Consider the following 23,418-nt stretch of genomic DNA (forward strand, 5'->3'; position numbering starts at 1 on the left):
GCAATCTAAAGGAATTAGGAATTACACTTCACCATCATTAATCTCATGTGCATTGCAGAAAGTTCATCAGTTCACATTGCATTAGGGGATAGTTAAACTGCATGTTCACTCATTTGACAGAGTCTTCAGCACAATTATTCTTCAGTTGATTTAGTACAGCACACTTGATAAAAATGAAGGGTGAAGATGAATGCTAATTTGAAAGCTTATTTCCTAACAGGTTTGTTAAAATGCACATAACTGATTGCAAGGTTTAAAATATTAGCTTCTCTATTACATAGACATCATTTTTACATAACACAAAGGTGAGATGTATATATATATATATATATATATAATCAATGACATAAGTTCAAATTCCAGGCTTATAACTAAACATTTTGAAAAGGTTCATTTCTTAGGAGTAGAGAGTGCAAGTGAATGGGTGGCTGGGTCTTTCACTTGGAACCAGTCCAGAAGCCCCACTTTTCTTTATGGCCACTTGCGTAAAAGGATAACAACTTTTGTGTTCTTAGGCCATTTTCTAGGCACTATCCCTCTTTTTCTCCAACCCAGGTTGATGTAGAAACAGAGAACAGCCTGGTACTTATCCCAAGCTTTCATGAATTCAGAGACATTCCATTCAGAACCCTTTCTGTGAAGAAGGACTTCCTTAGGTTACTTCTGAATATGTTCCCTTTCACCTTCATCCAAAGTCCAGCATTCCAGAACTTCCTTTCAATTGAAAGAAAATTGTCTCCTACACATGTATGCCATGGATGTATTTAAACATCTCTATCATGATTCATACGTCCCCTCTCCTGCCTTTATCCCAAAGTATACATATTATATTATTCACATGACTAATTTCCCCAATACATTTACATTGCAAATTTTATTAACACTCATTTCACAAATATAATACAATAGTCATATTAAATGCCACTTACTTAAAAGCATCAACTTTATTTCACACTATAATCCCACATAATGTAACCTCTTAAAAAATGACAAAGACTCCCTAAAGCAGTTATATTTGTACAGATTGTCCATATTACAAGCATGTTCTTATTCAAAATGTTCTCTTCCATGGTAGAAAATTCTGTGAAATCATTCCAAGTTACAAGTTTCGCCAATCTGTCTTTACTAAACAGTCATTGCAGTCAAATTCTGCCCAGCCTTAAAATTTCAGTCAGATAATATGCTTAGAAGAGCTTCCCACTGCTTCCGGGTCATCAAACACCACAAAATCTCATCATTCACACCATACTCTGTATAAAAGCATTTTTGGTCTCAACACAGGCCTTGTTTCATTTTTTTATTGTTGTAATACGGTTTCCTGAAAAAGTACCAATGAAGAGTTTTTTGCAATATGGACAATCTGTACGAATATAACTGCTTTAGGTAGTCTTTGCAGTTTTTAAGAGGTTACATTATGTGGGATTATAGTGTGAAATAAAGTTGACGCTTTTAAGTAAGCAGCATTTAATATGACTATTGTATTATATTTGTGAAATGAGAGTTAATAAAATTTGTAATGTAAATGTATTGGGGGAATTAGTCATGTGAATAACATAACTGAAGGTTTTGACTAATATAAGAAAATATTGCCCTGTTTTACATTGTAAAGTGTACATATTGAGCTCTTTACGTCTGTCCACATGTGCTTTATTGCAGAGACCACAGACCATTTTAATGGCCACCCTCTGGGCCGGCTCCATTCTGGTTATCTCTTCATATAGGTGCGAGCTCCAGAATTGTACACAATATTCTAAGAGATCCTTTTACTAAGTCACGGTAAAAAGTGACCTGTGGGCATGTGTTTTTGGTGTGCGCTGGTCCATTTTTTTTTTTTTTACTGTGGATGGGAAAAAAAAGACTTTCTAATCTGGGGACAGTAAATGGTTGTGCTCTAGAATGAAAAGTAGTGCACGGCTATTTACTGCCTAAGCTCCTGCCACCACCCATTGACCTAGCAGTAAGGGCTCACTTGCTATATGTACAGTGCTCATGCAGGGCATGCCAATGTGGCCATATTGCCGATTACTGCCAGGAACACCCCCCATGGTAGAATATAGAAAAATATTTTCTACCGCAGGAAACAGTGTGTGCCAACTTTGAAATTACCACCAGGTGGGCGCACTAACTGGGCAGTAGTGTTAACTTGGTGCATGCTACACACATGGTAGCCCTAGAAACCTCACTATTCTATTTTTTAGAAGCACTTTCATTAATTGATGTACTACAGAAATCTGCCTCTACTTCCCAACACCATCCTTACTTCCGCTTTTGTGGACAGGGATCACATCCACCCTTTTCTAGTTCTCTGGGACCACACCCAACTCTAGAGAAGCATTGAAAAGCGGTTTCTAATACCAACTGCTGGAAGTAGACTTTCCATTCCTGGTTTTCAGATTGTCTCTTCCTTACCCCATAAGTCCTGCAATTCTGTTACTTTAATATTATCTTTAACATATAGTACCACTCTCACCCCTTTCTTCCTACCCTGTCTTCCTTGAGCAGATTATAGCTTCTCAGGAAGCCCATGCACAAGGAGGGGACCATGGTGCTATCAGACCTAAGAGCACGTACAGAGTGAAAGGCACCAGGCAGATTTTTCCATCACTTATTTCCACTGCTAACAGATGAAGCTATACACTAGCCCAGCTGACAGAAATTTTCTGGGTGCCAGCCAATATTCAGTATCAATATCTGGATAACTATTCGGGCAAGTTATGACTGCTGTTTGCCTGGACCAATGTGCTTACATAGTTATCCAGGCATGGCACTGAATATTGGTAGTGCCTGGTTAATTTTTGAGTCCATTTCTGTTTTGCGGCTGCAGATTCAACAGTTGGGAGCACTTTTCTGGTTAAATTATCCTTGCAAGTGTGTTATAAAATTGAATTTGATCAAATATAATTTTCTTTGATCCTGAGCAATTAAAATCCTTTTTGGACTCTAAGCACCTGCGATTTCATCCAGATCAGCTTTAGTGATGCCAACTTCTACTCTGTAAAATAATTAATGCTAGAATTTTAAATGTTTATATATTTTTCAGTGCCTAGGTTATAGAATTGCTATGTTTATGGTTTAATCCCCAGCAACTTCAAAGGGTGAGTGCACATGAGCTATGTCCTTTGTGAAAGATGTACCTAAATTAGCTAGTTCATTTATAGAAGTTTTGTTAGTATGTTTATTTCTTGTTCAAGGTTATAAGGCAACTTGTATAAGGGTTTCTGTACTGCAGCCATGCATATCTACAATTAAGTCTTTTATTGTCTTAATTGATGCCTGGTTTTGCTTTTCATTTACCAAAAGAGTTCAAGCAGCAAATGACTATATAGGGGGTAAAAAGGAAAGGTGAGCTTATATTTCACACAAGGGGTGCAAAAATGTTGAAGGCAGACCTTTATGTTCCTTCAAGGTTGGCCTTACAGGAGGAAAAACTGCAAAGAGCTGTGAATACGGCCAGTGCCTGTCTCTGACTGTGCCCCCAGACCACCCCTGTTCTAACTGGACAGTGTCATGACAATCAGTGCCGATATGCAGCAGCACTGCCTGGTGAAACACTGCTGAATATTAATGGCTAGCAAGCTCAGTGTGGTTAAAGTGGGAAGGAGCCTCTCCTGCCCACTCAAACCATGTTGAATATCGACCCCCGTAAATACTAAAATTAATGCCTTCATCACAATGCAAAACTCATAAAATAGCATAAGAATCAAGAAACATAAGATAGCACAATCTGTGCAGGTGCCATCTTTGCAGCTGCCTCACAGTCCCAGATACCCAACCTTTCCCCAGGCACCTGTTGGTGCTCTCCTTATAGAATTACCACTATAGGGCTAGATTCTATATATGGTGTCTGAAAATTCCATACGGAAAAAACATATACATAGGCGTATTCTCCAAGGTATGCCTACATTTTATAGAATAGGCTTAAATTTATGCATGGTATATATAATACACCGTGCGGCTCTCCATGCAACCAAATTTGGATGTGTAAATCCCAATGCCTGCATTAGGCGCAGAGGTCCCAATTCTATATATGGTGCCTAAAATTAACACACACTAGACAATTATGCCTAAATTTATTCTAAATACCGCACATACATCTATGTGTGGTATTTAGAATACATGTAGGAATAGTTTATGTGTGCATCCATCTACGCCAATGAAAAGCTGGTGTAAATTCCCGCACGTAGATTTATACGCACCAGCCCATATTTTATAACAATACATGTAGATTTTGAAACGCTCATTTCCATGCCCTTAACCATGCCCCTTTTTGCCTATGCACATTAGAATTTATGTGCAGCACATTACAGAATGCGCTTAGCAAAGTACATGCGTAAATTCTATTTTTTACCAATTAGTGCTCATTATTGCTTGTTAAGAGTTGTTAACAACACTTAGCTTGTTAAAACAATTAATCTAAACCTAGATTTATATGTGGAACGTGCGTAAATCTAGGCACACTATATAGAATCCGGAGAAGAACTGGTGTATTCTATAGTAATGCACATAGATTTTAGAAACACCCATGACCTGCCCATCCCATGCCCATAACCATGCCCTCTTTTCAACGATTCAACTTGGAATTTAAGTGCACCACGTTACAGAATACACTTATCAAGTTGTGTCTGTAAATCATAATTAATGCCAATTAATGCTAATAATTGTTAACATCTAATTGACAGCATTGATTATCTAGTTAAGCAATTATGTTACAAGCATTGTTATAGAATACACTTTGCTTTCCACATGGAAATTAAGGCACAAAATATAACATTTGGGGGATAATGCACAGATATAATGCATACACTGCATGTTTCCTTGTGATATTTCAGGGTATTATAATAGTCCAATTTAAAGAAGCAGACCCTTTTCCTTATCACAGGAATTAGGAGTTCCAGTTTTGATCTTTGTTGGCATAGAGATCAATTTTCAAACAGTCACTCAACAGCCAAGATAACTAGTAAGTTTCAGTCAGTTATGCTTAGGAAATTTTTCTGTTGAATCTAACTGGCTAGATTTTCAGCTGTAAATTTCCCTAAGTTTTGACCAGTAAACTTTAATATGTCTAGATTCTCATAACCAGTTAGGTTCCCCTAATCAGGACTAACTGGTTAGGTTCATAAAAAAAATAACAAAAGACCAGGAGATCCCTTACTCCCTCATTTCTTACATCCATTCAATTTATAAAATGGAATGCCCCCTGGCTTCCCACCTGAGTGTTGATGTATTCTTCTTTCTTGCATGCGTTTAAATGATGATGCATCCCTACTCCACTTCCAATTAATGACCCCCTTCCAATAATAATAATAATAATAATAATAAACCTATGCCTTCCCATCTTTACCTTCATACCCCCTGGGTCATGCCCTGGTGAGAGGGCAACAGCTCTTACTCTTGCCTCTTGTCCATTCAAATTTTAGTGTTGCTCTGAAAATGTCACCAATTTCAGGTCAACACAGAAAGCCAAATATATGGTAGCCATTGTTAAGTTCTCCTGCCCACTTGCTGGGGTCTGACTGTTTGAATTTCTGGACAGTTGTGTTGAGAATAAAGAATGGAGGATTGCTATTTATGAGTTGGGTAGAGGAAGGGATGCTTAATTATTTAACAAGATCTTGGAGGAGTTTAACCAGACATATTTGTCTATTTTTGAAATGGTTAGTATTTTCTGATTAAATTTATCCAATTAGCACTAATACTGCGCCAACTGGATACATTCTTATATTTACTCCTGATATACCCCAATTCTACCCATTTATTATTCAGATAAATGTGACTGATTTGTACATTTAGCAAATTTGAAGAGTCAGATTTTTTTAAATGCAGATTTACATGGATATACTCTAATTTTAGCTGAGCAAATATTTTGAAAATAGACCCCACAGTAAACAACTTGTGTGCATAAATGCATAGATAATGAAATAACATTAAACCAATGCAAACAGCACAGAAGGGAAAGAAATTGAAGGGAACCGTATGATCTAACGAGAGAAGCAGAGACAGAAAAAAATCAGTGTCTGTAGATGGTGTTTTTGAGGACTGCTGCCTCACAGTTATTACACTCCACTACCAGCTCTATTATTTATCATTTCTAGTACAATACAATACAATAAAAAATTATATTCCACATTCTGGATCTGTGCGGATTACAAGGTATACAAGAATCTAGGCCAACTCTGGGAAAACATCACTTTAAACAGATATCTAATACCCCAAATTAAGTGCCTCAATCATTATATTCCACATTTAAGTAAAACACATGTGTTTTTAACAACTTATGAAATTGCAGATGACTAGAGGTCAGTCTCAGTGCAGGAGGTAACGAGTTCCAGCATTGTGCTGAGCTGTATACAGTCATTCTATTTTTTTGCAGGGATGCAAACAACACATTAACATCTCAAATGTATTTATATTCTGAGTCTTGTATATTTGTAAGCGAACTGGAATCTTTTCTTGAAAGGAGATATTGATTTAGGTCTTTAGAATTGCTGAATTGTCTTTTGAAACTCATTTTATCTACCTAGGCTGATATGGAGTTGTTTCCTCTCTGTGATATGGTTCTTTGTTATTGCTAGCTGGAAAGTCTCAAGCACCTTCCTTCTTCCTGCTTTTACTTCATAGTATCTTATCAATTAACATGGTAAACTTTTCTCACTTATACAAAGTGATCCCTGTGTTCAAAACTGGAGTCTCAAAGACAATGGGATATTCCCAGCTCTGTAGTCCTTCCATTTCTGTTTCCATTAAAAAAAAAAAAAAAAGCTCTTTTCAACCCTTTTCTATTTGCTCCTTGTAATTAGAGTTGAATTTTCAGTCATGGTACCCACTGTAATAATGTAAACACTGCTGTTTATATGATTACCTATATTCAGGCCTAAACTAAGTGCATAAGTTATCTATTTACAATCCTATAAGTGGGTGCTCAGATACAAAGTACACAGCAAAAATAATCCAGAAAAAAAGCACAAAGGACTCACAAGAATGGAACCAATACACTTTATTAATGACCTGACATGGGCTGTGTTTCGGCATAAACTGCCTGCCTCAGGGGTCAATCAGCCAATCAACGCTAAATGCTAAAGTTGTTGCTTACAATGTAGTGGTTCAGCACAATGGAAATCTGTTTCAAACAGCAATTCTTAGTACAAAGCAAGATGTCTAGAAATCGTGCCAAATAACTGTTTTTTGAAACAATTTCTAGGTGTCCTCATTGACCCCTGAGTCAGGCGTTGGTTTACAGTGAAACACGGCCTCTCTCCATTGCATGTTGCTACCCATGCTCTGCCCATGTATAAGCCCTCTTGAATGTACATGCTTTGCCACTTACAGCACACATGCTGTTACACAATAGCAGTTAGGTACTTGTCACTTTTATGGGTAAGTTTATGTTTATTACTACTACTACTATTTAGCATTTCTATAGCGCTACAAGGCATACGCAGTGCTGCACAAACATAGAAGAAAGACAGTCCCTGCTCAAAGAGCTTACAATCTAATAGACAAAAAATAAATAAAGTAAGCAAATCAAATCAATTAATGTGAACGGGAAGGAAGAGAGGAGGGTAGGTGGAGGCGATTGGTTACAAGTGGTTATGAGTCAAAAGCAATGTTAAAGAGGTGGGCTTTCAGTCTAGATTTAAAGGTGGCCAAGGATGGGGCAAGACGTAGGGGCTCAGGAAGTTTATTCCAGGCATAGGGTGCAGCGAGACAGAAGGCGCGAAGTCTGGAGTTGGCAGTAGTGGAGAAGGGAACAGATAAGAAGGATTTATCCATGGAGCGGAGTGCACGGGAAGGGGTGTAGGGAAGGACGAGTGTGGAGAGATACTGGGGAGCAGCAGAGTGAATACATTTATAGGTTAGTAGAAGAAGTTTGAACAGGATGCGAAAACGGATAGGGAGCCAGTGAAGGGTCTTGAGGAGAGGGGTAGTATGAGTAAAGCGACCCTGGCGGAAGATGAGACGGGCAGCAGAGTTTTGAACCGACTGGAGAGGGGAGAGGTGACTAAGTGGGAGGCCAGCAAGAAGCAGATTGCAGTAGTCTAAACGAGAGGTGACAAGGGTGTGGATGAGGGTTTTGGTAGAGTGCTCGGAAAGAAAGGTCTTGGCTGTCTGCTGGACAGAGAAGGAGAGATAAGAGTCAAAGATGACCCCAAGGTTTCGAGCTGAGGAGACAGGGAGAATGAGAGAGCCATCAACAGAAATAGAAAATGGGGGGAGCGGGGAGGTGGGTTTGGGGGGGGAAATGAGAAGCTCGGTTTTGGTCATATTTAATTTCAGGTGGCATTGAGACATCCAGGCAGCAATGTCAGACAAGCACGCTGAAACTTTGGTTTGGATGCAAGGTGAGATATCAGGGGTAGAAAGGTAGATTTGGGAGTCATCAGCATAGAGATGGTAGGAAAAGCCATGGGATGAGATTAATGACCAAGGGAAGAAGTGTAGATAGAAAAGAGGAGGGGACCAAGAACAGAACCCTGAGGTACGCCGACAGGCAGAGGGATAGAAGTAGAAGAGGATCCACCAGAGTGAACACTAAAGGTGCGGAGGGAGAGGTAGGAAGAGAACCAGGAAAGGACAGAGCCCTGGAATCCAAGTGAGGACAGGGTATCGAGAAGTATGCTGTGATCGACAGTGTCAAAAGCAGCGGAAAGATCAAGAAGAATGAGGATGGAATATTGACCTCTGGATTTAGCCAGTAATAGGTCATTGGAGACTTTAGTAAGCGCAGTTTCGGTTGAGTGGAGAGGGCGAAAACCAGATTGTAATGGGTCAAGAATAGCATGTGAGGAGAGAAAATCAAGGCAGCGGCAGTGAACAGCATGCTCAAGTAATTTGGAGAGAAAAGGAAGGAGGGAGATGGGTCGGTAATTAGAGGGACAAGTAGGGTCAAGTGAAGGCTTCTTAAGGAGAGGTGTGACCACAGCATGTTTAAAGCCAGCAGGGACAGTCGCAGTGGAAAGTGAGAGGTTGAGAATGTGACAGATAAAAGGAATAAGAGTAGGAGAGATGGCATTAAGAAGGTGGGTGGGAATGGGATCAGAGGAACAGGTGGTACATTTTGAGGAAGAAAGGAGAAGTGTAGTTTCCTCAATAGTAACTTCAGGAAAGGAGGAAAGGGAATGAGGGGAAGGAGAGAGAGGGGAACGGACTAGTGGAGGGAGAGGTGGTGAGGTAGAGAAAGCAAGGTTTATCTTTTGAACCTTGTTGTGAAAGAATTCAGCAAGGGTCTGAGGAGATAATGAAGGGGGAGTTGGGGGAGGGGGCACCTTGAGGAGAGAGTTCAATGTGGTGAAGAGAAGTCGAGGATTAGAGCCAAGAGAGTTGGTCTGTTGGATATAATAATCCTGTTTGGCACGTAAAAGAGCAGATTGGAAGGAGGTCAGCATGAACTTAAAGTGTAAGAAATCAGCAAGGGCCCGAGATTTCCGCCAGAGGCGTTCGGCGGAGCGGGTAAAGGAACATAGGTAGCGGATATTAGAAGTCAGCCAAGGTTGGGGTTTTGTACGCCTTACAGGGCGGGTCATCAAAGGTGCAAGAGTGTCTAAGGCAGAGGATAGAGTATTGTTGTAAGAAGAAACAGCCTACGAGTAAATAGCAGTATTCTATATATTTATGCACTCAAGTGGTAGGTTCGGTTCCCTGTTATGGAATTGCCCTATTACCTTGGGTTTCTACATATCACGCCTTAATTTCTGCACAGAAATTGAAGCGTATTCTATAACAGTACACATAACTTAATTGGTTAACTAGCTAATCAGTGCTATCAGTTGGATGCTAGCAACAATTATCAGCACTAATTAAGATTAAGATTTGCACACACAACTTGCTAAGTGTATTCTGTAATGTGGAGCGCTTAAATTCTAAGTCGCATAATTTGAAAAGGGGGTGTGGCCATGGGTGGGGTGTGGGTGTTTCTAAAATCTATGCACTTTGTTATGGAATACACGTACTCTACTCCTAATTTAGGAGTTGGGATTTATGCCAAGTAAAATATGGTGTAAATGCCCATGATGAAATTTGGTCACTTGGAGAGGCACTGGGTGTATTTATTTATTTATTTGTATCCCACATTTTCCCACCTATTTGCAGGCTCAATGTGTCTTACATAGTGCCGGAGATGCGATTGCAGACTCCGGTGTAGACAAGTTCATGTGTTATTGCCACGTGAGATAAGGTAAAGTTCATGTGGTATAGCCACATAGGGGTGTCATAAATGGAAGAGTTGTGTTGTGTCTATACCATATTTTGGTTTTGTTGTGTTGTAGCGGTCAGGCATTTATGTTGGGTTGGTAGGATATGCCTTTTTGAACAAATAAGTTTTTAGTGTTCTCCGGAAGTGTAGGTGGTCATACGTGGTTTTCACGGCTTTTGGGAGTGCATTCCACAATTGAGTGCTTATGATTTGAATGCCAATCTGGCTACACACTATTCTGTAACAATGGATGCCTAAACTGGATTGCGTGCTACTCAAAAAGGGGTGTGGCCATGGGAGAGGCATGGGCAGGTCAGAGGCGTTCACAAAAGATATATTTCTATATACCACATGGAATTTCTGTATACGCATGTATTCTTTATACTGTATATATTCTATATACCACATGGAAATTTAAGACTATTCAATGAAATATAGGCATGTTTTAACAAATACATCTAGGCATATTTTTTCTGTGTGGAATTTTCAGGCACCATATATAGAATCTAGCCCTTAGTGGCTAATATTGCCACTATACAGATCATTTCTTGATTTTGCACTCATTGCACTCTCTTTCTACCCCTCCACTATATTGATAGTGGTTGAGGGATTAGTCTTCTACTATTTGTATAGTGGCTTAAAATCTATGGATAAGGAATTTATATGCTTACTGGCCACTGGTAAACTCTTTCTTTGACAACTGACCCATAATAAATATTCCCTCTTTTTTCAGTCACCAGTAAGCAATTTTGGGGTCAATATTCAGCCATTGACAATGAGTATTTTGCTCCCACCGATGGCATTATTCCCAGGTATTCAAAGCCAGGACCTGTGTGGACTTCAGTTTTGAATATCCAGTTATTTTAAAGCCAGCTAGCACATAGATATGTAAGTCGATATTCATCACTTAAGCAGCCAAAGGGTAGCATATAAAAATAGAAATACTATGCAGTCCCATTTATGCACTAACACTGGCCACTTAAAGACTGAATACTAGAACTTAAGTGGTCAAGTGCTGACTCTGTCCCCAAAATGCCCCCACAGGAAAGCCAGGTTTGTGTTTGGCACTAGCCATGATATTACATAAGAACTTAAGAATAGCCATAATAGGTCAGACCAATGGTCCATCTAGCCCAGTATTCTGTTTCCAACAGTGACTAAGCCAGGTTACAAGAACCTGGCAGAAACCCAAATAGTGGCAACATTTCATGCTTCTGATCCCAGGGCAAACAGTGGCATCCCCTCTGTCTATCTCAATGGCAGACTATAGACTTTTTTTTACCAAGAACTTGTCCAAACCTTTTTTAAACCCAAATACGCTAACAGCTGTTACTACATCCTCTGGCAAAGAGTTCCATAGCTTGAGTGAAAAAATATTTCCTCCTGTTTGTTTTAAAATTATTCCCATGTAACTTCCTTGAGTGTCCCCTAGTCTTTGTACTTTTGGAATGTGTAAAAAAAATGAATTCACTTCTACCTATTCTTCACCATTCAGGGTTTTGTAGACCTCAATCAGATCCCCCCTTAACCATTTCTTTTCCAAGCTGAAGAGCCCTAACCTCTGTAGCCTTTCCACATATGAAACCAGCCCAAAATAAACCAGATATTCAATGCCAGTCACCGGTAACAGCCTGGTATTGAATATTTGGACAGTGCTAACTGCGGGAGTCAGCCCAGCTAACTCCTGTGGTCTGAATACCCCCCCCCCCCCCCACACACACACAGAGTTTACCATGTGTACTGATAAGATGCTATGAAATAAAAGCAGGAAGAAGGGAAGTTGCTTGAGACCTTCCATCTAGCAGTAACAAAGAAGAACTGAATTACAGAGAGGAAACAAATCCATATCAGTCTAGGTAGAAAAAAAATAAGTTACAAAAGACAATTCAGCAATTCTAAAGACCCAAATCAATATTTCCTTTCAAGAAAAGATTCCAGTTCACTTACAGATATGCAAGACTCAGATTATAAATATATTTGAGATGTCAATGTGCTGCTTGCATCCTTGCAAAAAGGAATGACTGTGCATAATGCATTAACAATTAAGGACATTTTATTTAATTTAAAAATGTATTGATTAATAGATAATTGGGCAGAGGCAGGAAGCTGGCTTGGGGGAGAGCTAAGAAGAAGAAGTGGGGATGGATAGAGCTCACAGAATGGTTCAGCAAATGTAAAAAAAAAAAAAAAGCAATAAAATGCCAGATGATAAAAGTGACTGGAGAACGGCTGTCTTGTGAGTTCAGTAGCAGGTCATGGGTTACTTTCATGTTTCTATGACAGACACTAGAGATATTTGAATTTTATTATTTGATCCACCATATAGGATAGCTTATGGACACAAATCTAATTTTGTTAACTAGATTTACAACATATGATGTTCTTCAGTTCGACTCAAGTTAAAGCCTCTTAGAGCCCAATTCACCCCCACTTAAAAATATTTCCAACATAAGGCTGTTAGCATGTGACATGAATAACAAATTCACATGCTACATTTGAGAAAGGCAACCAAGAGGCAACTGAGAGGCACTGATCATCTTGGAGAAGTTAAATTTTAAGCCAGTCCCTGCTCTCAGCGTGTATTACATTCAGGAAGCATTAACTAATGGCTATTATGTGCTATTTGCTACAGGGTCCATAAGAATATAAATGGTTAGTGAATACTAATACAAAGAAAAAAAGCAACACTGGGCCTTCAAGGGTGGGACAACAGGAGTATTTTATTAGCCAAAGACCCGACACGGGCCGTGTTTCGGCGCCAAAAAGGCGCCTGCCTCAGGGGTCAAATTGTAGATATGGTAGTAATACAGATTTCAAGTTATAAGTGCCTTTGAGGACAGCTTCGATAACTTGTATAGATTTCACTATAGTGCGGATAAAAAGGGGTCCGACAAAGGGGCCCTCTCCTGTTCGGACCATATCTACAATTTGACCCCTGAGGCAGGCGCCTTTTTGGCGCCGAAACACGGCCCGTGTCGGGTCTTTGGCTAATAAAATACTCCTGTTGTCCCACCCTTGAAGGCCCAGTGTTGCTTTTTTTCTTTGTGTTTCTCTTACTGTATACTGTATTACCCTCTCTGCCTGTACTATAGTGAATACTAATGGCACAAGAGAGCTCTGTCTATTGAAGGGCCCATTTTAATATTATGGGCCCTGTGGCACATATCATCCCCAAAATTATGCATGCAAATTTGGACATGTGCCCAATTTTCACATGTAATTTAATTGAATGGGTCAATTAGCGTCACTAATTGGGCCCTAACAATCAATTACCAGTGCTAATTGGCTTCAGTTAGAAATTATGCATGCAATTTTTGGTGCCGAGATCCACCGTAAAAATTACATGTGGGTCCAAAAAGGGGGCATGGCCATGGGCAGATTGGGGACATTCCTTCATTTGCATGCATTGTTATAGAATAAAGGGGATTCACACCTAATATAGGAATAGGGATTTACATCAAGGATTTATTGGTATAAATGGTCTCTCCATAATGTAGTCACAAGTTCCTGGCACTAAACGCTATTCTATAAATGATGCCTAATTTTAACCTATGTTTACAAAATAGCACAAAGTGCTAATTTTCTTGCAGATTTTTTTAGTGCTGATTTTTTAGCTGCCATTTATAGAATTTAGTTCCATATGCTAACCATTAGTAAATAACCCCCTAAGGACCCTATCCTATGTAATAATTCTCACCTCCAATGTTCTGAGGCTGCCTGGGACCATGGCTTCCGCTGGAGGTGGTCTGCTTCATGGAGTAGATCAAAGTGACGTCAGCAGCAAACAGCGACCCAGGCAGGGGGAGGAGTAGCAGCCAGGTGGAGGAGTAGGGAAACACGTGGAGCATGTTTCCCTACTCCTCCCCCTGCCTAGGAATCGCACCAGACTGGCTGCCAACCTCCCGAACCACATGCACACACTAACGGCCCTCAAAAAACCGCCGCTGCCCTCCCTCTCCTCTCCAAGTCCGGATTCGGACTGTCGAAGAGGACAAAGAGGGAGGGCAGCGAGACGGCAAGCGAGAGGCTGCGCCGACTGTCCAATGTGGAGGAGGCGGGTGAGGGATCAGAGCGGGGGTTGGGGTCCACTCAGAAGAGGGGGGAGGGAAAGACCAGCGGGTCCGACTCCAGCGCATCCGTCATCCCCGTTCACTCACAACAAAGCAAGCAAACCTATGAGATGCTGCAGGACGTTTAATAGACAGGAGTGGAAGAGAGCACAGCAAGTCTACGGTAAGCAAGGAAGCCCATTGCTTAATCTGTGTTTCCACTCCCCTACGCAGCCCTCATTGGCATACACTCAAAAACAAGCAAACCTAGGAGCTACTGCTGCACATTGTCGTTTAAAATTGTTGATAGACAGTGCCTTAAAACGTCAAGGACAAAAGGAGGGGGGAGACAGACAGACCCTGCAACTGGGAGGGAGGGGGAGGGGGAAGGGAGGAGGAGAAAGGGAGTGGAGGGGGAGGGAGGGGGAGGGAGGGGGCAGGGGGAAACAGGGAGGACCCTGCAACGGGGAAACAGGGAGGAAGGAAGGAAGGGAGGGAGGGAGGGATGGAGGGGGGACCCTGCAACTGGGAAAAAGGGAGGGGGGACCCCCTGCAACTGGGAGGCAGGGGGACCCTCCAACTGGGAGACAGACCTGGGGGGGGATGATGACCCTGGAACTGGGAGGGAGGGTGGACCCTGGCACATACTCTCATTCTTACACACACACTTGCACCCAGTCTCACTCTCTCTCTGTCACACACACACACTCGCACATTCACTCTCTCTCACACAGTCACTCTCACACACACTCACTCAAACATACACACTCCCAGGAAAACCTTGCTAGCGCCCGTTTCCTTTAAAACAGAAACTGGCCTTTTTTACTAGTTTACTATAAGGCCGATGATCAAAGGCAAACACAGGTGCTAGAGGCCATTAGTGCTAGATGAGCAGAGCCCATCAGTGCATGTAATAGTGAGCTCGCCAGTTCTGAATGCTAATTGTATGCAAATGAATGCTAAACAGGGGAATTAATATTCCTCCCTAATGCTCAGCAGGCAGTGTGCCAAACAAGGGTGCTGCTCCCGCTGCAAACCCTACGCCAGCTCAGAGCTGGCATTAGGGTTTGCTACAACATTGGGGAGGAATGGGGAGACCCTATCCAGCATGTATTTGCATGCTTCCAGGCCTCATCCTACCCCCCAAACACAAGGGGCCTGGAGGTGCGGTGACCTCCAGTCCCCCCTAACCCCCGAACACAAGGAGCTGGAGGTCTGGTGGACCTCTAGACCCCCCTACCCCCAAAAAAAAATCCCCCCACCAGTTTCTTACGTATGTGGTGGTGAAGCCTCAACCTGTGCATCCAAGGATGTAGCAGGCATGGCTGGGTGCTGCCATTTTGAGGTGGCACTTGCAGGAGGAGGGAGGGAGTGCATGCTACCCTCCTCCTCTTTTAAGGTACAGGGGGTCTGGGGGCACTAGACCATCAGGCAAGGCCCTGGTTGGGTGTGGGGGGGTTACTTTAATGTTCTTATGTTCTTAATTTGCATGCAACTAAGCAGTATAGCTTAGTTGCATGCAAATAGCTATACCGCAAACCACTAGCTGAGCTGATTCGATCAATGGACACTCAGTTTTACATCTATGCGGATGATGTGCAGCTACTCATACCCATTGAACCTGACTGAGCTATAGCCTTGAATAAACTGATTACCTGTCTAACATCAATTCAAGAATGGGCTAAACACAATAAACTTTGCCTGAACCCAAGTAAAACCGAGCTTCTCTGGGTCCCGAACACAAGTGAATACATACCTGACATCAAAATCCCTTTTGGGAAGTAAGAACTCCCCCTCAAATCATAAGTCAGAAACCTTGGAATACAGTTAGATTCAACACTTACTCTGATTCCCCAAATCCAAGCAACCTTCAAGAGCTGCTTCTACTATTTGTGACAGCTACGCTGTCTCTCTCCTTACATCGAGAAGTTAAATCTTATCCCAATTGTACATGCCATGATAACATCAAGACTGGATTACTGCAATGCACTATACAATGGTCTGACTACAAAGGGCATGTACCAGCTCCAGTTGATTCAGAATGTAGCAGCAAGACTCATAGAAAGTTGCAAGCGACGTGACCATATCACACCATTTTTGCAAAAACTTTATTGGCTACCAGTACAATACAGGGCTAAATTGAAAATTCTATGTCTGATCTTCAAGGCCCTGAAAGGAAATGGCCTTGAATACCTGAAAAATAGGATGATCCTCCTCACACCACCAAGGACACTAAGGTCCTCTCAAGGACTTTCACTAACCACACCCTCTCCAAAAGACATTACACAATGTGATACCCGCAAGCGAGCCTTCTCCGGAGTAACCCCCACACTCTGGAATGCACTGCCTGAAAGGCTGTGCTTAACACAAGACTATCTCTACTTGAGGAAGCAGGTGAAAGCTTGGCTCTTCAACCAGGCCTTTACTGGAAGAAGTAACTAACTCGCTAGTCTCATTCACAAACACAAGGAGTACTCAGACTGCATATACTGCAGTAGGACATGTTTATTCACTTCTACTCTAGCTGAGATAACATTTAACCATTTCTCTGACCTCATGTGCAATTTTCTTTAAATCAATCACCTTACTTTCTAACTCTTCCTACTTTCTTACCCTTCTATATGTTACATCTTTGCTTTTCTCTTCGCTATCACCTATAATGTTCTATTACATATTGTGTTGACATTGTAAATAGTATACCATGCTATATTTTGTATTGTTTTTGAATATTTTTACTGGTGTAATTGTCTATTGCTTATGCTTGATCTATTCTCACTGTACACCGCCTTGAGTGAATTCCTTCAAAAAGGCGGTAAATAAATCCTAATAAAAAAATAAATAAATACGTTTATTAAATGATAAATGAAAAACAATGCCAGCACTGGAAGCAATTAGCACTGGACTAGCTCCAGAGTTAGTGAGTACAGAATGCTCAGAGGGCTCTAACATAGGAGACAATGTGCACACCAAAGATTAGCGCAAACATGCAAATGTAGTCAAGCAGATGTTAATGAGGTCATTTCCTATTCCCTCCCAATGGTCAGAGAACAGAGCACAAAACAAAGCTACCCTTACTACTGAAAACCTTACGCCAGCTCGGACCAGGCATTAAGGCATTTGAAGAGAGGATTTCTCACAATTCTTTCTTTGAAATCTGTCCGTTTACATTTAATTTGGAAGCAGAAGGAAGTCCATGCAGCCCCTAAGTGCTGGTAGTGAGAGATGAATGTGTGGGAGTCAGAGCAAACCCAAAATTGAAAGCGCACATTGATGCCTGTTTTCTGCGCTTAAATATAAGCCTTCCAAGTTTTAAAAAAAATGGAAACGCTTATATTTAAAGGCATAGAAACAGTCGCTAATATTTGCTTCACTTTCAGTTTGCCTGGCGTGTGCACACAAGAACTGATCTTATTGTAAAACTCATCAGCACCAAGCTCGTTCCCCCCCTTGCTTTTGATTTTACAATGGGATTCTGCCAGGTACTTGTGACCTGGATTGGCCACTGTTGGAAGCAGAATACTTGTCTAGATGGACTTTCAGTCTGACAAAGTATAAAAATTCTTATGTTCTTAATTTCATATACTGCTGGAGTGAAAAGAAAGAACCTCATATTCATGAAATGTATTTATTCCAAGCATGTTTCTTTTAATTTACAGCCATGGGAGAGATTGTAAAACCCATTATGGGACAGAGAGAATCTGAAACTGCGTGTTATATGGTGGTACAGTTATTGGTTATGAATTGATTATGCTCCATTTGGGAAGATTATATTACTATGAAATGTTCCATAAGCCATCTGAGACTTTGGAAGCATAGACCAAGTATTAAAAAAAAGATGGAAATAGATTTTGCATTTACTATTGCTGTATATCTCACATCAAGAAAGCATTTAGACCATATCATTGGTAGCAAACACAACTTTTAATCTTAAAGTGTGCATACCCTATCCTGCATATGTTCTTTGGAATGTATTATTCTATAGTATATAAGAAATCCCACAACTAATTATGAAGATATACATGGTATATGCAGCATAAGTACACCAATCTGCTCATATTTCCTCTACTGTCCAGAAACTTTTAGATTACATATCAGACTGTTAAAATAAGTTGAGACCACAGAACAAAACCTTAATTGGAAGATACCCAGGTAACAACACTGACATTGATTCTGGGTAGAAGAAGCTCTAGGAAATAAATTTATGCAATTATTTACAGATAATATTGTATAAATGCCCTATTTTAAATAGGCTTTCAAGACAATGAAGTTTTTCTTAATTTAGGGCTCTGTTTACTAAGGTGCTCTAGCATTTTTAGTGTGAGCTAATCATTATAGCAAGCTAATGCTAGAGACACCTATAGGAATATATGGGTGCTTCTAACGTCAGAGCGTGCAAATTTTTAATGCACGCTAAAAATGCTAATGTGCGTACAGCGTGCTTAGTAAACAAGCTCTTAATTTGTACATGGCCATTATGAATTCAGTGCAGTATCAAACACAAAAAGGGAGCCTCATGACAAGTCATCTCTTCTTTGCTCTTCCTTCCTCCCCCCCACCCACTGCTCTCTTCCTATCCCCTTTTCTTTCTTGAGCCCTCTGCCACCTGCCTCTTCCACTGTTTCCCTTTAAAGGACCACTCCGTTATTTCTTCCAAAAAGAAATAATTTATTAATAAGGCCGCAGCTTTGGCATGAACAATTACAGCGTGAATAACCATCATACAATATAAACACATATTGAATGAACATGTAACAAATTAACAAATTAAAACACCCTGAACCTTCATATGCTACCTAACTAATAGGATAGCCCTAGGCTTGGGCGGGACCAGCATATAGGACCAGGAACAGCAGACAGGATCAGACACAGCAGCAACTGACACCAAGTGAAAGCTAGGAGATCCGTTGCAAAGGCAGTGCAGAGGAGTTCCAAGATCCCTTATAAGGGCCCCAGCTTATGGTGTCATCGTTGGTCATCCTGAAGATTTTCCCGCCCCTGGCCCTTTAAATTCTGGCTCTCTGTGCGCACGTGAACTGGAGGTAGCAGTACAGGTGGCCTGCCATATCATGAGAGAGCCCAGAGCCCTGGAGGAAGCTACGGAGTCCAACCCTGATACCCTCACTATGTGGTTTATAGAATAGTGTAAGTGCTTTTTTTGCCCCAATTTTTTAGGCACCATTTATAGGATCTAGCCCTTAGTGCATAAACTAAAGTTAAAAAGTTATGGGAATGTTGATTTACACATTTCAAAAATACAGACTAATATAATTTCAATAAAAGCAGTTAAGTCACCGACTGTTTATTGATTGCCTGCACAGCTGTATGTTATCAGAATGCAGCAGAACCCTTTTGAGTGGTAGGATAGCTCACAAGAGAGTTATGCTGCACTCTGATAATATGCAGTTTTTCAGGCAATCAATAAACAGTCAGTGGCTTAGCTGTTATTATTGAAATCATATTAGACTAGTTTTGAAATGGTTAAAGCTGAATATTACTTAATATTACATTTAAACATGTCTGATGAATAATACCATTACAGATTCTTTGTCTTGATTTCAGTGGAGCCAGTTTCGAGTATGGGTACCAGAGGCAAACGAGATACCAACGATTGCACTGAATAATGTACAGAGTGTGTTGCCAGACAACTTAAAGCAGGGGCTCTCAATCCAGACCTTGGGCACACCTAGCCAGTCTGGTTTTCAGGATATCCACAATGAATAGGCATGAGATAGACTTGTATATAACAAGGCAGTGCAATCATTGAGGATATCCTGAAAATCTGACTGACAAGGTGTGCACCAAGGGCTGGGGTTGAGAATTACTGACTTAAAGGATTACTGAGTCAGTCATTGTCTACTAACACCCGGAAGGCTTATTAGTTGCGAAGATCTTGTTTTGTGCAAGTGTTTAAGGATGGTGAACCTTGATTAAGGAAGCCTATTAGTCTTAGAGATGTGTTACACTTTATAGTTTATGCTAAATTGAGGAGAATATTCACAACTGGATTGCAAATATATCTGGCCAGTATAGTTTTTGTGGTGAAGATGAAAAGATATCAGGAACCTATTTCATCCTCTTTAATTCATTACCTGGTGAAATGTTTTTCTAAGGAGGTTGTAAAGGAGTGATGAAGCCTCCACAGTATCCAATAATACATGACACCTTATTACAATTATTTAGAGTGTTGCTGCAGGTTTTTCTCCTTATCAAGTGGCATTGTTTAAAGTAGCTTTGTCATTTGCCTTTTTTTCAGCTTTACATATAAGTGAATTGGTAGCTGCAGCAAGAATGTCTTTGGGGTCCACTGGTTTATTGCATAGTGATGTTATTTTTTTTAGATGGAGTGAATAGAAGGAGAGTTCTGGATTGGAGGTTCTTGCAGAGAGTTCTGGATTGGAGACTTGCCCTGTGCACACGGTTAGGACCATTTTACAACTGATGGGATCGAGTGCAATAGCTGGGAATGAGAAGCATGTGTTGGAATTATTACTATTAATTTTTGAAGCCAAGTGATGTATTTTGATTAATTTGGAAGAGAATGATTAGTGTTATATTAAAGGGATAGTATTGGTATGACCGATGAAAAGAGATTCAATGATAATTTGTTGTTTTTGTGGTTTGTTTTGGCAGATACATTGATTATATGGCCACAAATTATGCATAGGAAAGTGTGGAAGGATCCTATCAATCCCAAGGCATTTAAAAAGCTTAGAAAGTGAGCTAATGTTAAAGTTTCAGCATTTGGAATTCTTATGGGAAGTTTGTGTTTACAGCATGATTTGAATTCTGTGGACTATCTTGGTGGACAACCCTACTATGTAACTTAGATTGTGAACCCACTAGGGGCAGAGAAGTACCTGCATATAATAAAAGTAAACTGATTTGATTGTACCACAGAAAGGCAGTATATTAAATCCCATCACCCTTACCCTTATGTAGATTTGATGGCAGACATCTTCCTGTTTCTGGGCAAGATATATTTCTAAGTACAATTCAGGATGTTTTGGAAGGTAGTACAAAAGCTTTAAGGACACAGTGAGTTGGTGGAGAACATTAGAAGATAAAAATTGCCATATTGGGTCAGATCAAGGGTCCAGCTAGCCTAGAATCCTTTTTCAAAGGAGATCAGTCTAGGTCAAAAATACCTGGAAAAATCCCAGAAAGTATCAAGATCCCATGCTACTTAACCTCAGGGATACGATATGGCTTTCCCCGGGTCTACCTTAATAATGGTTTATTGACTTTTCCTCCAGGAATTTTTCCAAACTTTGCTTAAGCCCAGCTATATTAGCTGCTTTTACCACTTGCTTAACTATGGGTCCTGTTTACAAAGACGCAATAGCGTGTTTAGTGCACGCTAAAAATTAGCATCCGCTAACCATTAAGATGCCCATAATATTCCTATGGGCATCTACACAGTTAGTGCATGTTAATTTTTAGCGTGCACTAAAAACACTTGCACATCTTTGAAAACAGGGTCCTACATGTTGAGTGAAAAAGGTGTTCTCCTATTTGTTTTACACGTAACTTAATGAAATGTCCCTGGACCTTCTGAAAAATTAAGCAATCGATTCACTTTTACCTGTTCTACTTCACTCAGCATTTTGTAGACCTCTATCATATCCCCCTTCAGAAGTCTCTTTTCCAAGTTGAAGAGCCCTAACCTCATAAGCCTTTCCTCATATCCTTTTAATCATGTTGATCACCCGTCTTTGAACCTTTTCTAATTCCATTATATCTTTTTTTGAGATGGAATGATAAGAATTGCACACAATGGGGAGAGTTCATATATGGCACCTGGAAATCCGTGTGGAAATCATTTTCGTCTAAGTGTATTCTATAAGATTTTGGCGTGGTATACAGAATATGCTTCATTGATATCTCAGTATCTAAAACCAAGCTCATCCATTTATCGAAATGAAAATGTGGTATAAATCCCTATCTGGATTTACAAGGACTGGGCCATATTCTATAACAACACGTCTAAATTTGGGAGCATCCATGAAATGCCCATTTCCCTGCCCATAGCCATGCCCTTTTTGAACTGCACACTTTGGAATGTAGGCACAGTTTATTACAGCATATGCTTAGCAAGTTATGTGTGTGAATTCTAATCATTGCCAATTAGTGCTCATTATTGTTTGTTAAGTGATGTTAACAACACTGATTGCGTTGTTAAGCCGATTAAGTTACACACGTTACAGAATATGCTGAGATTTAGGCATGGAACACTAGATGTGACATATAGAATCTGGCAGAATATTCAATGTGCAGTCTTACCATGGATCGACACAGAGGCATTATGAAATACTCTTATTTTATCCTCTATTCCTTTCCTAATAATTCCTAACATTCTATTTGCTTTTTTGACAGCCATTGCACAATGAACAGAAGATTTCAATGTATTGTCCATGATGACACACCTATGTCCTTTTCCTCAGTGGTGACATGCTAGTAGCAGCTCTGACTTTTGATGGCAGTGAAAGAAGGAAAATTGATAAAATTGATTATTTATGCACAGATTGGTAGGCTGGAATGAAGAGGGCAAACATGGGCAATACTGCCATGTAGAGACTGGGAAGGTATTTTAAAAAGACTATTTAATTTGGATATTGTGCCACCTTGTATCATTACAGACTAGGTTTTCTGGGTTTAATTGCTAATGATCTGCTGAGACTAGGATGACACCATCCTGTCTTATTTGCAAGACAATTGCGAGGGAGTTACATTGTGATGTTATATTGATGTTGAAATTGCTATTAATACAGCTGCATCTAATTTTGCCACTACTTATTTTTGTAAAGTAATTGGTGAAGGTGTGAGAGTTAAATTAAGAGTAGGTGATGGCAGAAGTGCCTATGTGATTTGTATATTTGATTTACAGAGTACTTAAATCTGCTTGCTATCAAATTCAAAATTCAAATAAAATCTAAAATCCCAAATAATATAAACATGTAACTTGTCTTCTACGAGAAGAATATTGGTTAGCAATTAGTCATGGAAGAGTGACCTAATGGTTAGTGCAGCGGGCTTTGTTCCTGGCACCCTGGGTTTGATTCTCACTGCAGCTCCTTGGGCAAGTCACCTAACCGTTCAGTGCCCCAAGTACAAAAAAAAATTAGACTGTGAATCCTATAGGGCATGTGGTTCCTAAACCTAGTCCTGAAGGCACCCCAGCCA

This window comes from Microcaecilia unicolor, chromosome 7, assembly GCF_901765095.1.
Source record: "Microcaecilia unicolor chromosome 7, aMicUni1.1, whole genome shotgun sequence".
NCBI lineage: Eukaryota > Metazoa > Chordata > Amphibia > Gymnophiona > Siphonopidae > Microcaecilia > Microcaecilia unicolor.